The sequence below is a fragment of the Pipistrellus kuhlii genome, unplaced genomic scaffold (genome assembly GCF_014108245.1).
Source record: "Pipistrellus kuhlii isolate mPipKuh1 unplaced genomic scaffold, mPipKuh1.p scaffold_m20_p_12, whole genome shotgun sequence".
In the NCBI taxonomy this organism is placed as follows: Eukaryota; Metazoa; Chordata; class Mammalia; order Chiroptera; family Vespertilionidae; genus Pipistrellus; species Pipistrellus kuhlii.
The window spans coordinates 45,062,324-45,075,842 of record NW_023425427.1 but is presented as its reverse complement, the minus strand read 5'-3'; positions in this window follow the sequence as shown (position 1 = coordinate 45,075,842).

Below are 13,519 nucleotides of genomic sequence, written 5' to 3'. Positions count from 1 at the left end.
GTACTAGAGCTCCAAGACAAATATGGTCTTCAAGGCAATGGAAACTAAAGAGAAAATAAGCAAATGAAACTACATCAAAATAAAAAGCTTCTGCACAGCAAAAGCAACCATCAACAAAACAACAAGAAAGCCCACTGCATGGGAGAACATATTTGCCAATGTTATCACTGATAAGGGTTTAATCTCCCAACATTTACAGGGAACTCATACAATTTAACAAAGGAAGATAAACAACCCAATCAAAAAAAAAAAAAAAGGGCAATGACCTAAATAGATACTTTTCTGCTTATCATAATGCTCTCTAATTCCATTCATGCTGTTGCATCTATTTAGATCCATTTTGAAAGAGGATATAAGGAGGCAAAGAAACATATGAAAACATGCTCAAAGTCACTTATCATCCATGAGATGCAAATCAAAACGACAATGCGATATCATCTCCCACATGTCAGAATGGCTATCATCAACAAATCAACAAATGACAAGTGCTGTCAAGGATGCAGAGAAAAAGGAACCCTTGTGCACTGCTGGTGGGAATGCAGAATGGTGCAGCCACTGTGGAAAACAGTATGGAGTTTCCTCAAAACACTACAAATGGAACTCCCATTTGACCTAGTGATCCCACTTTTAGGAATATACCCCAAGAAACTAGAAACACCAATCAGAAATGATATATGCACCCCTGTGTTCATAGCAGCATAATTTACCATAGCTAAGATTTGGAAAGAGACTGTGTCCATAAGCAGATAAGTGGATTAAAAAACTATGGTACATCTGCACAATGGAATAATATGCTGAGGTAAAAAAAATTCTTACCATTTGCAACAGCATGGATGGAACTGGAGAGCATTATGATAAGCGGAATAAGCCAGAGAAAGATAAATATCACATGATCTCACTCATTTTTGGAATATAATGAAAAACATAAACTGATGAACAAACATAGATCCAGAGACAGAGAAGCAGCGATCAGACTGTCAAACCTCAGAGGGAAGGTAGGGGAGTGTGGAGGGAAGGAGGAGAAATCAACCAAAGGACTTGTATGCATGTGTATAATCCTAACCAATGGACACAGACACCAGGGGTGTGAGGGTATGAGTTGGGAGAAAGGGTACATGGGGGGACAAAGACACATATATAATACCTTAATCAATAAAGAAAAAGAAAAAAAGAATATGGTCCTTGGAGTTTATCTGTACCTGGTTTATAGTTGTGATCTTTCTGGAGCAGAAAATGCACACTTACCTGATTTTTCTCTTCAATGTGTCTGAGTTGTAAGACTCCAGTGCTATACATAAGTTGCTTCCTCTCTTTCCATTTGAAGAGTTCACATTCTAAGCTACAGAATTGCAATATGTCTTAACCCTAAATTGTTTGCTGGTTTTATACATGACATAAGAATGAGAGTATATTTCTTGGTACATAGCCGTCCAACCTCCCGATTTTCCTAATCAAATCCTCATGTTCTGCTCATAGATGCTCTTTATATCTGGGTGGGGACAATCTCCCCAAAGTTCAAGTTTGAGGTCACAGGCCTGTTTAAACCACAGGGAATGAAGGCCTGGCAGTATTTGGGGAATGAACTGAGTGAGCCACAGGCATGTAGGGAGTTGGGACTGCCTTCTTGCCCCCTCATGAATTTTGTATTGTATTTGATACCACAGGGAGCTTTGTAAAGAATGAGCAATGTTAATTCCCCATATATACTCAACTGCTGAGAATTTGCCACGATTCCTGGTTGAGAGTGCAAACACGGATCCTGTAAGAGTGGAGGACTAATAGTGAAAGTGGGTTTCCCAGGGGTCGGATGAAAAGGAGCACTGAAATGGGGAACACTGCAGGGGTGTATAAGATAACCGCTCTACACTGAAAAGCATTAAGCGAAGGGTGTTACAGTACGTTGAAATCCGCACACGTTTTACTCTATGCTCTTTTATGGAGAAAGAAACTGTTACATCACCTCCCAGGGGACAAATCACCCATTTGGGCAAAAAGAGCCATACCATGAATGAGGGACAAGAACAGTTTCATCAGCACAGATGTCTTTATTTTATTTTTTATTTTTTAACTAGTGAAAGGGAAATGTGTGTTTGTTTGTTTTATCTTCGTTTTTCAATGAAAGTGAGCTTTGAGGTCTAATCTTTCAGAGGGTCATTTCTCGCTTGTAAGTTGTCTGACCTAAATAGCACTGAATGCTCACATTATAAAAGGAACATTACCAAATGCATACTTATTTTCAAGGAGATATGGGACACTGACTTTAAAATCAAACAAGTGAACAGAATTCCCTCCCCACCTCACAGGCCAGAGAGGGGCTTGGCAATGATGTTGGAGCCATTTACGGGCAGGTGCGAGCCAGCTTCCCAATGGGGACTTCCACCTCAGAGACCCCAGCATCACACCTGGAACTAATTGGCCTCTTTTTTTTTTTTTTTTTTTTTGGCAAATTCAATAATGAGGCCAAAGACTAAATAGACCTTGGGGGCCATACAACCACTTCCGTTTCCAAGTGCCGTCAGCCCCAGCGCAGGAAGGAGGAATGCTGGGGAGGTGGCCCTGAGAAAGGGCTGCCCCACTGGCCCCGCACCTGCACCAGGAGTACGCTAAACACACTTCGGTTTTCAAAGCTCAAACATTAAGTGCCTGTTCATTACGTTGATGAGGGCTTTCAGGATGGCCAGCCTCACTTTCCCAACTCTGTACCAGCAATAGTCACTGGGAGTGGCAGGTAGGTACACAAATGGAAAGCAATGCTTTCCATAGCACCACACCCTCTAGAGAAAGTAGTATATAAAATATGAAACTGTTTCATTAGGAAGATAGTTTATTTATACACAATTTGAGTTCCCCCCCCCCCCCCATTTCAAAAGACCATTGCATTTTCCTTCCAATTTACACAAATAAAATTCTATTCATTCATCCTCTTCTCAGCCATGTCCTCGGGGCCCACCATGTGCTAGCCTCCCTTTGAGAGTGAGTATCCGAACAAAATGTAAAAAGACCCTGTCCTCGGGAACTCACAGTCTGATTAAGGAAGAAATATTAATAAGCAATGAAAATGAAGTGTTATGCTAACCTAAATTGTCAAAGGGAAACACGGGGCCTTCTTCCACAGGGTAGGAAGAAGCAGAAGCTGCCTGTTTTGTTTGTAAGTCTGTTTTGGAATCTGTGAGGACTCAGGTCAGAAGGGCCCCACCCAAGCCACACCCCTTTCCCTGTCTGGAATGTTCTGGTTAAAGAACCAGGTGGTGGGGTTTGGGTGGCTGTGCAGAACTGAGGAACAAGTGGGTGGAGCACTGAATTTCGGGGTTGGGGTGGGGGTGGGGAAGATCTATTAGAGATAAAGCTGTGGAGTTATATGGAAGTCAGATCTGAAACTATAGCCAAAAGAGGTTGGGTTTACCCTGGAGGAAATGAGAAGACTTTGAAGTTCTTTAATCCAGGGAGTGCCATTAGTAGCTCTGCATGTTGGCAACGCCCTCTGGCTACAGTGAAAATGATTTTGATGGTGAGAAACTAAAGTCGGGGAAACACGCATGAGCTGCCTGTATCTTGGTGAAAGATGGGGTGGATCTGGCCTGGGAATGAGGGCAGAGAGATGGGGACTTTGTTTTGAGGCTTCCAACAGGGAGAACTACCTGAGTGAGGCTGGATGTTGGGAAGAGGAAAGAGGAAACACCTCAGGTTTCTGACCTGGCTTACCTAGTACAATTTAAAATCTGCCCCAAATCACCCGTTCTCATGGGAAGAGGCATCACCTTCACTCATTCATCAATTCAACAAACACTAGGAACACGCCAGGCCCTGTCTGAGGCACTGGGGACACAGCCCTGAACAAAGCTGTATTAATTCCTGCCACTATGGATGTGTAGAGAGAAGGACAACCAACAAGTATATTAGAATGTGTCAGATGTTGACAACTGCCCAGAGGAAAAAGGGGGATAGCCAGATAAGGGGGTGGAGTGACGGAGAACTGTTAAGTAACACAGGTGGTGAGAGAGGGTGACTCTTGAGCAGAAACCTGGAGAAAGTTGGGAAGGGATGAAAAAGAGTGCTTCTGGCAGAGGAAACTGCTAGCGCGAAGGTTCCTAGAGACTAGAGATGATGTCCTTGGAAAGAAACCTCACCCCACACATCCTCATCACCCAAATGCAGCCAGTCTTCCTGGGAAGGGTCTAACTGAGGCAGCATTCTGCCTCCATCTTATACCCCCAGGCAGATATCCCAACCCTGAGACCTTAGGAAGCAAAACCTCTTCAGCTTTTTGGATGGAGAACTCTCATTGTTGGAAAAAGCAGGGTTGTTACTCTCAGATTACTCTTTCAGGAAAATGTGGACTGGAAAAGGCAGGGCCCAAGGTGTGCTCTAGTCAAGGAGAGGCCACCCAGCCACCAGAACCCACAGGATATAAGAACAAACAGAAGGTGGGGCCCTGTCCAGAGGAGGAGCACCCTCCCCACACCCCACCTTCCATCGGGAGGCTGAAGAAGTATGTGTCTAGGGCCAGTTCCCAGAGGAGCAAAGAAGAAATTCTAAAGGGTTGGAAAGCAGATGCAAAGGGCACATCTGGTGATCTCGATGGCCTTGGAGGAGATGTAACCAGAAAAGAGAGCACAGGCAGAACCAGGTTATAGCACCCTCCAAGGCATGGCCAGAGGCAGAGGAAATAATAACAAGGCTAAGAAATAGGCAGAGAAGTGGGAGGAAGCCCAGGAGAGCCTGGGTCAGGGAAGGAAAGAACATTAAGAAGCTAGCGGTCATTGAGAGCAATCCAACAGAGAGGTTAAGGGAGACGAGGCTGACACATGCCCGCAGGATTGAGGAGCCAAAATGGAAGGAGTTGGGAGTGAATAGTGGATGGTGATGATATTTTTCTTGATATCATGAAACTGTTGGAGAAAATAGAAAGAAATGCAATTAGGTAGGAATGCTTGTTTTTGTTTGTAAATGTGTTTTGAAGGAGATGTTGAAAGATAAACTGAGACATATGAAATTTTACTTGAGCAAAAATCTATGTGAATTGGGCAGCACCATGCTGGAACTGTCAGGAGAGGTCCACTGACAGGAGCAGGGGCAACACTCCTGTAGCAGCCAGAGAGGCAAAGCAATGAAATCATTTGATTGGCTTCAACAGTTGCCTCATTTGGGAAAGACCCTGATGGCTGTTTGTAATTAGTTGTCCTTAGATTTCAATTTCTTAACCTTGAGATATTACAAGCCCAGGTTTTATTTTTCTTAAGTAGGTTGCTAAGTCATTAGAAGCACATTAGTCTAATGGTCTCCTTGCTTAATTAATTTACCAGGGAAACCATAAAGGTGGTTACATGTTGAGAATATAGAAGTAAGTAAAGAGGGTGAAAATTAGATATGAGAAGAGGAGGAGAAGAAAAGCCAGGCCTGGAACAGCATTCTAAGGCTGGGGAAGGAGGCAGGGGTGTGAGTGAGCAGATGTAGGACAGGAGGTTGCAATGAATGATGGTATATTTCTTAAGTGTCTTTTCTATTTCTCTTGCTCTCTACCTTCCAGGCAGCAGCTGTGGCTATCTATACTCACTGTCCTCAGAGGAAAAACTCAACTTTCAGTTTCAAAATAGAGCTCCTCAAGTCCCAGCTAAGGCAAATTTGAAGGCTGAGTGCTTTGATTTGTAAGAGTGAAGGCTGATAATGGGAAAAGCTTGGGATGAAAGATGAGAGGCAAGCCTGGAAGATGAAATTTTAACCAGTAAAAACTCTATTTCTTTAATACAGTGTTTCCCAAACTTCTCTCATGATGAGAATCACCTGGTGGGGTTGTTAAAATACATATTCCTGAATCCCAACTAAGAAGTGCTAAACTAGAATTTTTGGGAACATATAGGTAAAATTGTATAGAGCTAAAATTCTAGTTTAGCACTTCTTAGTTGGGATTCAGGAATCTGTATTTTAACAACCCCACCAGGTGATTCTCATCATGAGAAAAGTTTGGGAAACACTGCTTTAATATAACCCTCTTTCCTTTCTTCTATCACCCAGCACTCTGACTCTCCTGATTTTGCAAGCAATATAAGCCTACTGGAGAAATCACCTGCTACCTTACTTAGATGGTCCAAAGCAGGTTGCTTTCCTGAGAGATGTCAAAAGAAGAACCTCAAGACATTTGGGGGAACTTGGAGAACCTGAGAACGTTGCCCAATTTCCATAAGTATAGCAAAGAAGTGATGATGGCAACTATGTGGCTTGGCTTCCTAGCCAGGAGAGTCTAATTAAAGTTAAATCTAGATATTCCATATGAAATTCCAGCAAAGCAAATTTAAGTGAGCCTATATAATCAGTTACTTTTCTTGTCATACTTATGCATATAACAGGCTAAAGTAAATGAAACTGAATTTATAAATAAATTAGTCTTAATTTGACCATCTTTGATAATATGAGTGTGATTTTAAAGGGAAAAATTCTTTCAATAGAAACCATAATGCCCAATTGTGGATATTAGATTCTAGTTTAATTGTCTTTAAAATCTTATTTTTCACCTATGGACTGGACTGGTTCCTGATTTTTTTTTTTCCTAATGAAAGTGTTTAGCTACAGTCCTCTTAACTATTATAGCATTTCATTTTCCTCCCATCCTTTAAAACTTTTTTCCTGAGCCTTGCAACTGCAGACCCCAACTAGACAACATGAGGAAAACTTCAGAGAAATCCTCAGCAACACTTCACACGTGGACGGTTTTGGTGAGTGATACTGTGTAAGCCACACAAAGAGCTTGTTTGAATTCGTGTCGGGAAATTCATCAGGGATGTTTGAACGTCAGACCAGGGGAATCTGCTGGATTGTCACTGTTTGCCTTCGTTCCAGCAAAAATAAATCTCGGAGCCTCTCATCTCGAGGTCTCCTCAACTGGTGGTCATGAATATTCAGAGGCTGACTGTGATTTGCCCTGGTCATTACTTCCAGTACAGCTCCCGGCTTACAGCTTTTTCTGTCATTGCTGTGATTCCTGCTTGTAAATAGAACACCTACAATATCCCTCTAAGGCTCGGGACCACGGAAGAACAGGAGGGTGTAAGAGCCAGATGAAAGGGGCACAATAGCCAGACAAATCTGACTTCATCTTATGAGCTAATCCTCCCTCTTGATTGAATCTGGACCAGGTTGCCCTATATTCCTCAAGATTGAGGAATGATTAAAAAAAAAAAAAAAAAAAAAAAAAGAAAAAAAAAAAAGAGGGTAATTGTAACCACATAGAAACTTCATTTCTTTAATATGACATTTTTCTCCTTTCCTTTTGATTCAAACTGGCCTCATCCAGCATCCTGACTCACCCACGTCCCTCTCCCTTGAACGTCCACTCCCTTAATCATTAAGCCCACAGGACAATGAGGTTCTGGTTGGCATCAAATAATCTTAAGGAAAAAGCCTCAAGTCTGTTGACTCAAAAGATAGAGTTTTGGTCAAACTAGAGACAACATGGAGGCCTCAGTTGTGTTCCAGCTCCCGGCCCAGAAAAGTGATGAAACCAGATGAAGCAGCACCATGGCTGACATTGGGACCAGATACAATGGTCAGCCACAATCATAACTCCCTTAGTTGCCATGATTAACGTGTTTTCCTTATATAACCCACCTGCTGGAAGCCATTGGGGGGGTCAGGTTTTTTAGCATTAGCTCACCTGTGTTTCTGGGGGTGGGCCACTTTCTAAAAATAAATCCTTTCTTTTCTGCAATCTCTTGTTTGTGTCTCATTGGGCTTTGACACATGCAGGCAAATGGATTCCGTTAGTCCCATAACAAGAGTGCTGGCTTATAAAATCAGCCGTAGGAAGAAGGCGGGATTGATGTCAAAGTAAGTTCTCCCAGCATATAGGAAAGAGGTAAAAATCCTTCCTTGTGTTGACATAAGAAACATCCAAACCTGTAGAGAATTTTTATGGGTTTAGCCAAACTAATGACAACTTCCAAGAAGCTGAATCTCAATGGACTGAGAAAATGCTCCAATGAATGGCAGTTTTACAGCTTATTTTATACATTTAGAATGAAAAGAGGGGACATAAGGAAGGTTGCAGGAAATCTGTTGTTGGTCGATTAAGGGGATAGGAGAAAGCAAAGGGGGATAGAATCTCCGGGAATGAATAAAAAATGAAAGGAAGAGATACTTTTTTTTTTTTTTTTTTTTTACATTGGTGGGTACAGAATGGTTAATAATGAACATTTACAGCACATAGAGATGGAATGCAGGGAACAAGATAACATTGCAAGGTTCTATGGTCTCATGCTCTGGTGCTGGGAGGTTGTGTTCTGATGGGTCTGGAAAAGAAGATGACGCTAACATTCCAAAGGTAAGTTATCTTAGATGCAAAAGGACAATTCAAAGACTCAATGAGGTAAAGGCTGACCTTTTCAAGGAAGCTACAGGCCTAAGGCATGACTACTCGCCGTGACCTGCCTTTAGTTAGGAATTTTTATGTTCAGACAATCCTATGTGGTTACTTTCAGTCTCTGAGTTTGCAGGGCCCACCCTCCTGGTCTCCCCTGAGTTTGTCAGGTTTAGTATGTGGCCCTTTTTTCACCCACACCTGACTGAGAGGAAGCCATGGAAAGGATTAAGAGAAAGGAGCACCAAGATGAGTCTGCTCTGTGCTTCACTCCTTAAGGTCAAAACCAAACCACTAGGGTCAGGATAGAAATACCCAGATAGGCTTAGGGAACAGAATGACCTCATGAAGCCTCAGTCATGGGGCAGTCAGAGTAGAGAAAATGTGATATAACAGCATATTAGTCAGGAAGGGCCTGAAAGAGCTCCCTTTACCTACTCTAAGTATTCCAGAGGATAAGGGGGGTTGGGAATATGAAACACAATTCCTGTAACACATAGCCTTGAGATCTAAGACATTTAACAGATTTTTATTTATTTCTTTATTTATTTATTTTGCCCATACTACATGACCATCACTAGTTGGCAGGGGAAAAAGCTGCTCTTGGACACCAGGGAACCCAGAATGATGGGACAGAAGCCATCCTGGAAGTGGCTGGACTGCTCTGGCAAAGGCAAGAGGATTCTGGGGGATCCACCAAGACAAGTAGAAATTTACTTTGATAAGGTTTTTTTCTTATGGTTCAAATGAATCACGTGGCCCCATGGCCACCCACAGGGGGCCCAGGAAGTTTAATTCAGAGATGTTTGGTGAGCAGCACTAATGAGTATGCATTTCCCCTGGTAAAAGGGAGCACTGTGCCAGGCACAGCACTGTGCAGTACAGGAAGAGGAAACAACAGAACAAGTTGACAGGGACAGAGCTGAGGTTCAAAGTAGCAATGTCACTTAGCTGAGAGAGGGTGAGGTCCAGGAGGAGATCCACACACCACACCAGCCACAGACATTGCTCAGAAGAGGATGTGAAAAGCACAGAGGCCATGGCCACTGCCTATGTGCGTGAGACAGCAGAGCACAGGAGCATCTACTCTGGGCTAATGAAAGCTACCACAAATTTAGATTGATGGAAATAATTAAATCAAAATTGGCCATATAAACTTATAAATTATCTACTTACAAATTGTAAGTGACTGCATAATCTTAAAGTAGCAAAAGAAGTATACTTCATCGTCAGAGTAAAAGGGGGTTTGAGAGAAATTCTAGTCCAGTTATGGAATAAATAAATAATGATAGGTAGTTAACTGTCCATCTAAGCTATGACTGGACCTTTCTTCTATGATGAATAAGTGTGGGGTGGGTTTGAGGGGGCAGAGATTAGAGCCACGATAAAGATTAGGATATTCACAATAATGTGCTCTTCCAATGAAGAAATAAGGTGACCTAGAACTCTGCTCTGAATGACCAAACCCTTGGAAACTGATGGTGGCCCAAGAGCCAGTAACCCTGAGTCATGTCACCCCAGGGAACACCAACACTAGGGGGTACCTGTGCCCTGCCAGGCAGGATCCAGGAGAGAACAGAACATAGCACAAGCTCATCCACACAGGCCACATCTGGTTCAAGGACGGCTATGTACTCCTGGAGAGAAGTCAAAGAACAGCCCCTGACTCAGAGAGGGGCAGAAGGAGGCAGCAAAGATTCCATTCACATTGCTTGGACATCTGCAGTGAAGTCACAAGATTGGCTGTGTATATCTGAATGAAAAGAGAATAGATGTTGGAATCACACTGAGGTTCAAGGACTCTTCCAGCTACTACAAAATTATAACTTCTCTGAGTCCATTTTTCCTAATGGGGAGAAGTGTAACTTCCTTGAGTACTTGAATGGTGATCTAACAAGATAATTCATGGATAGTCTCTGACATATAGAAAACATGTATGAAATATGACTGTTTTCTACTGGTGACCCATCTGGTCATTCAGAGAGGTTACTCACTCCCTGCCTGCCATTCTGATGTGAAGTACTCTTCACAGTCCCAGTAAATCATTTGGAAAATCAAATTCAAAGGGGCGTTATACATGTCAAAAGTATAAAAGTCACATAATGAATTACACAAATGGTTACTGAGCTTTGACAATTCTTTCTGCTCTTTCCCTGGCAAGATCTGCTCTGTTGTATCATTTGACAACATAAGAGTAAAAGGCTGATGGGGACTTATTTTATAGCTACAATTAGCCCTTCAGCTCAATGACAATAGAATTTAATTGAGTGGCCAGTGGTCCTCATGAGGTTGGAACCCATTTGGCTTCAGTATGTGTATGGTTAGTGAGAGATGCTTCTGCATTAGACATTAGGTACTATGAGATATTGAATGAATTAAAGAGAATACTAGTTCACTGACTATAGTATTCTGGTTGTCTTTTGCTGCCTAACAAGTTTCCCAACACTTTGTGGCTTAAGACAACAATTTAATTTTCTTTTTCATGGTTGTAGGGCTGATGGGCACAAATGGCCAGTTCTCACTTGGGTTCTCTCATGCAGTTGTGGTTAGATGGCAGGCTGGGGCTAGGGTAAATACCTAGGTTGGGATGGCTAGTGATTGCCATCCCCTAATAGGACCTATCCTTTCTTAAAGAAAATGGTAGGTGTCTTTTGTTTGTTGTTTGTTTGTTTGTTTGTTTTTAAGCTCAAGAATTCAGTTTCCATGAGGTAGCATTAGGTGATTTGGGATAATCATAATACAATTTGGATGGAAGTGAGGGTGGGGTTAGTCATAGTGGTTAAGAAAATGAGCCTTAGAGATAGAGATCTTGAGCTCATTTAGCTACTTCACCACTTAGTTGGCTTTCTCACTCATTAGCTGTGTGGTCTGAGAACAGATCCTTATCCTCTCTGAGCTTCATTTATCCCATCTCTAATAGAGGCTAATAATGCCTACCTTACAGGATATTTGTAAAGACTGAATGAGATAATGAAGAGCATGCCTTGTGTTTAGAGGGTGCTATAAGTGTTTGATGATGACAGGGGAAAGTATTTCAGGAGCCAAATCTAGAAGCAGCCCAGCAAATGAGAAATTTCAGTGCTAAGATATTCAGTCATTTACAGGATCGCTGGCAATGGCTAGAATTAAACATTCCCTGTACTATTTTAATCCAAGAAGGAAAAATGTACTTTTGATGAGCAAACTTGTTTTTGGATACTTGTTTCTACCTGCAGCATTGCCCTTGTAGGGTATCCCCCAAAGAAAAGCATGGCCGTGGCTTATTCTGGTACCTTGTAAATGGGTTACAGTGGTTGTGTTTGGCTCTGGGGAAAGGGGAAGTTCAGATCACAGCATGCTCTAAGTGGGTGTGTCCTGGGAATGCCCACTGCTGGTCCTTTGTACATAGCACCTCTCCCACAAACTGTCAGATCTCTCAGTGACAGCTAAATGCATGCTTTAGACATGTGTTAAAAATCAGGCATGCCAGGCCCAGCTCAGATTTCATCTCACTGAATCACCTTCTGCCTTGGTCCTTAAGAAAGAAGGCAACAACCTCAAATGCAGATTAAGTTGCTTTCAGGTAGAATTACAGGACAAGGGCCTGGCGGGGGAAATGTTCCTGCAATTGCAATTGAAGGGCATTCGAGAGGACCTACTGCCTGAGCACTTCAAGAACTCTAGAAATTGACAAGCCTTGCTCTTTTTTTTTTTTTAATCTTAGTGGGCCTTTAAAGCTCAACTTTAAGCACTGGCCTGAAAACTAGATAGGCACCAACAATTTTTATCTCCATCAATATTAATGCTGGGACGAGTCCTCCACCCAAGTGACAGGAAGGCATCCAGAACTAATTGGAGTCTCCAGGAAGATTTAGAAAATCATTGTGCCTTCATAGGGGGTAGAATGGACTCTATCTGCTTTTGGCTCACTATGCAAGATGATCTCTCCCCACTACAAATAAACAGATGATATAAAATGCAGGTCAGAGCGGAGATAGTCTGACTAGGAATTTTAGCGACACAGAGACATTTTTGCTACTTAACAAGATCAAGGCTAAACTTGGGAGTGGACAGAGGCCCTTAGCATCTTCTGTGGTAAAAAATGCAGCTTGGTGATCAGTCAGGATAGGAATGAGCAGAGGATGCATCCCCTTCAGCTCAGTCATGAGGCTCAGCCAGGCTCTCTACAATAAGAAGGATCTGTTGGGTTCTTCTTTCATTCTGGGAAAGAACATTAAAAGCAAGCAAGCAAGCAAACAAACAAAAATCAGCAAAAATTCTTGGCCAAATTTGAATTATAACATCAAAAAATAAAATAATCAGCAAGCTTAGTAAAATAGACAAGGTAACCAACTAATCTAAAATGAAACTAAATGAATATTTTAAATCATTTAACAAGTATTTCTTGAAGCCAGAACTGTGTACTGAGCTGCGACTTCTAAATATTTTTAATTTGAACCATACAGGGATGAAAATGGATTTTGCAAGGTAATTAACCAAAATAAGGTGACCACCGAAAACTAAGGGAGGCTTAGGCAGCCTTAAAAGAAGTATAGAGAGTAGAAAGAGGAAGGTGATGTTATTGTTTTGTTCTGTTAGGGTAGGGGTGTCGAACTCAATCAGAGAAGGGGCCAAAATCTAAAATCCAGCCTAAATCGCGGGCCGAATGGTTTACTGAACAGTCATAAACTGTCATTGTGATGGAAACGCAGCGGAGTGCAGTGATGACAGCGCGGTGCGGGCCACGTTGCAAGGCCTGGCGGGACGGATTTGGCCCCGCGGGCCTTGTGTTTGACACATGTGTGTTAGGGGATTCAAATATCACAGTTTAAGAGGGAGTTAGTGCCCTGGCTGGTTTGGCTCAGTGGATAGAGCATCGGCCTGCAGACTGAAGGGTCCCAGGTTAGATTCCCGTCAAGGGCATGTACCTTGGTTGCGGGCACATTCCCAGTAGGGAGTGTGCAGGAGGCAGCTGAATAGATGTTTCTCTCCCATCGGATGTTTCTAACTCTCTATCCTTTTCCCTTCCTCTTTGTAACAAATTAATAACAAAGTTGGTCCGAAGGTTGTGGGTTATTGTTAAGCTGAATAACATATATTTAAAAAAAGAAAGAAAGAAAATGGATATAACAGTGCTTGTCCCAAAAGGTTGTTTTGAGAAATAAACATGTTAATGCCTATAAAGAATTT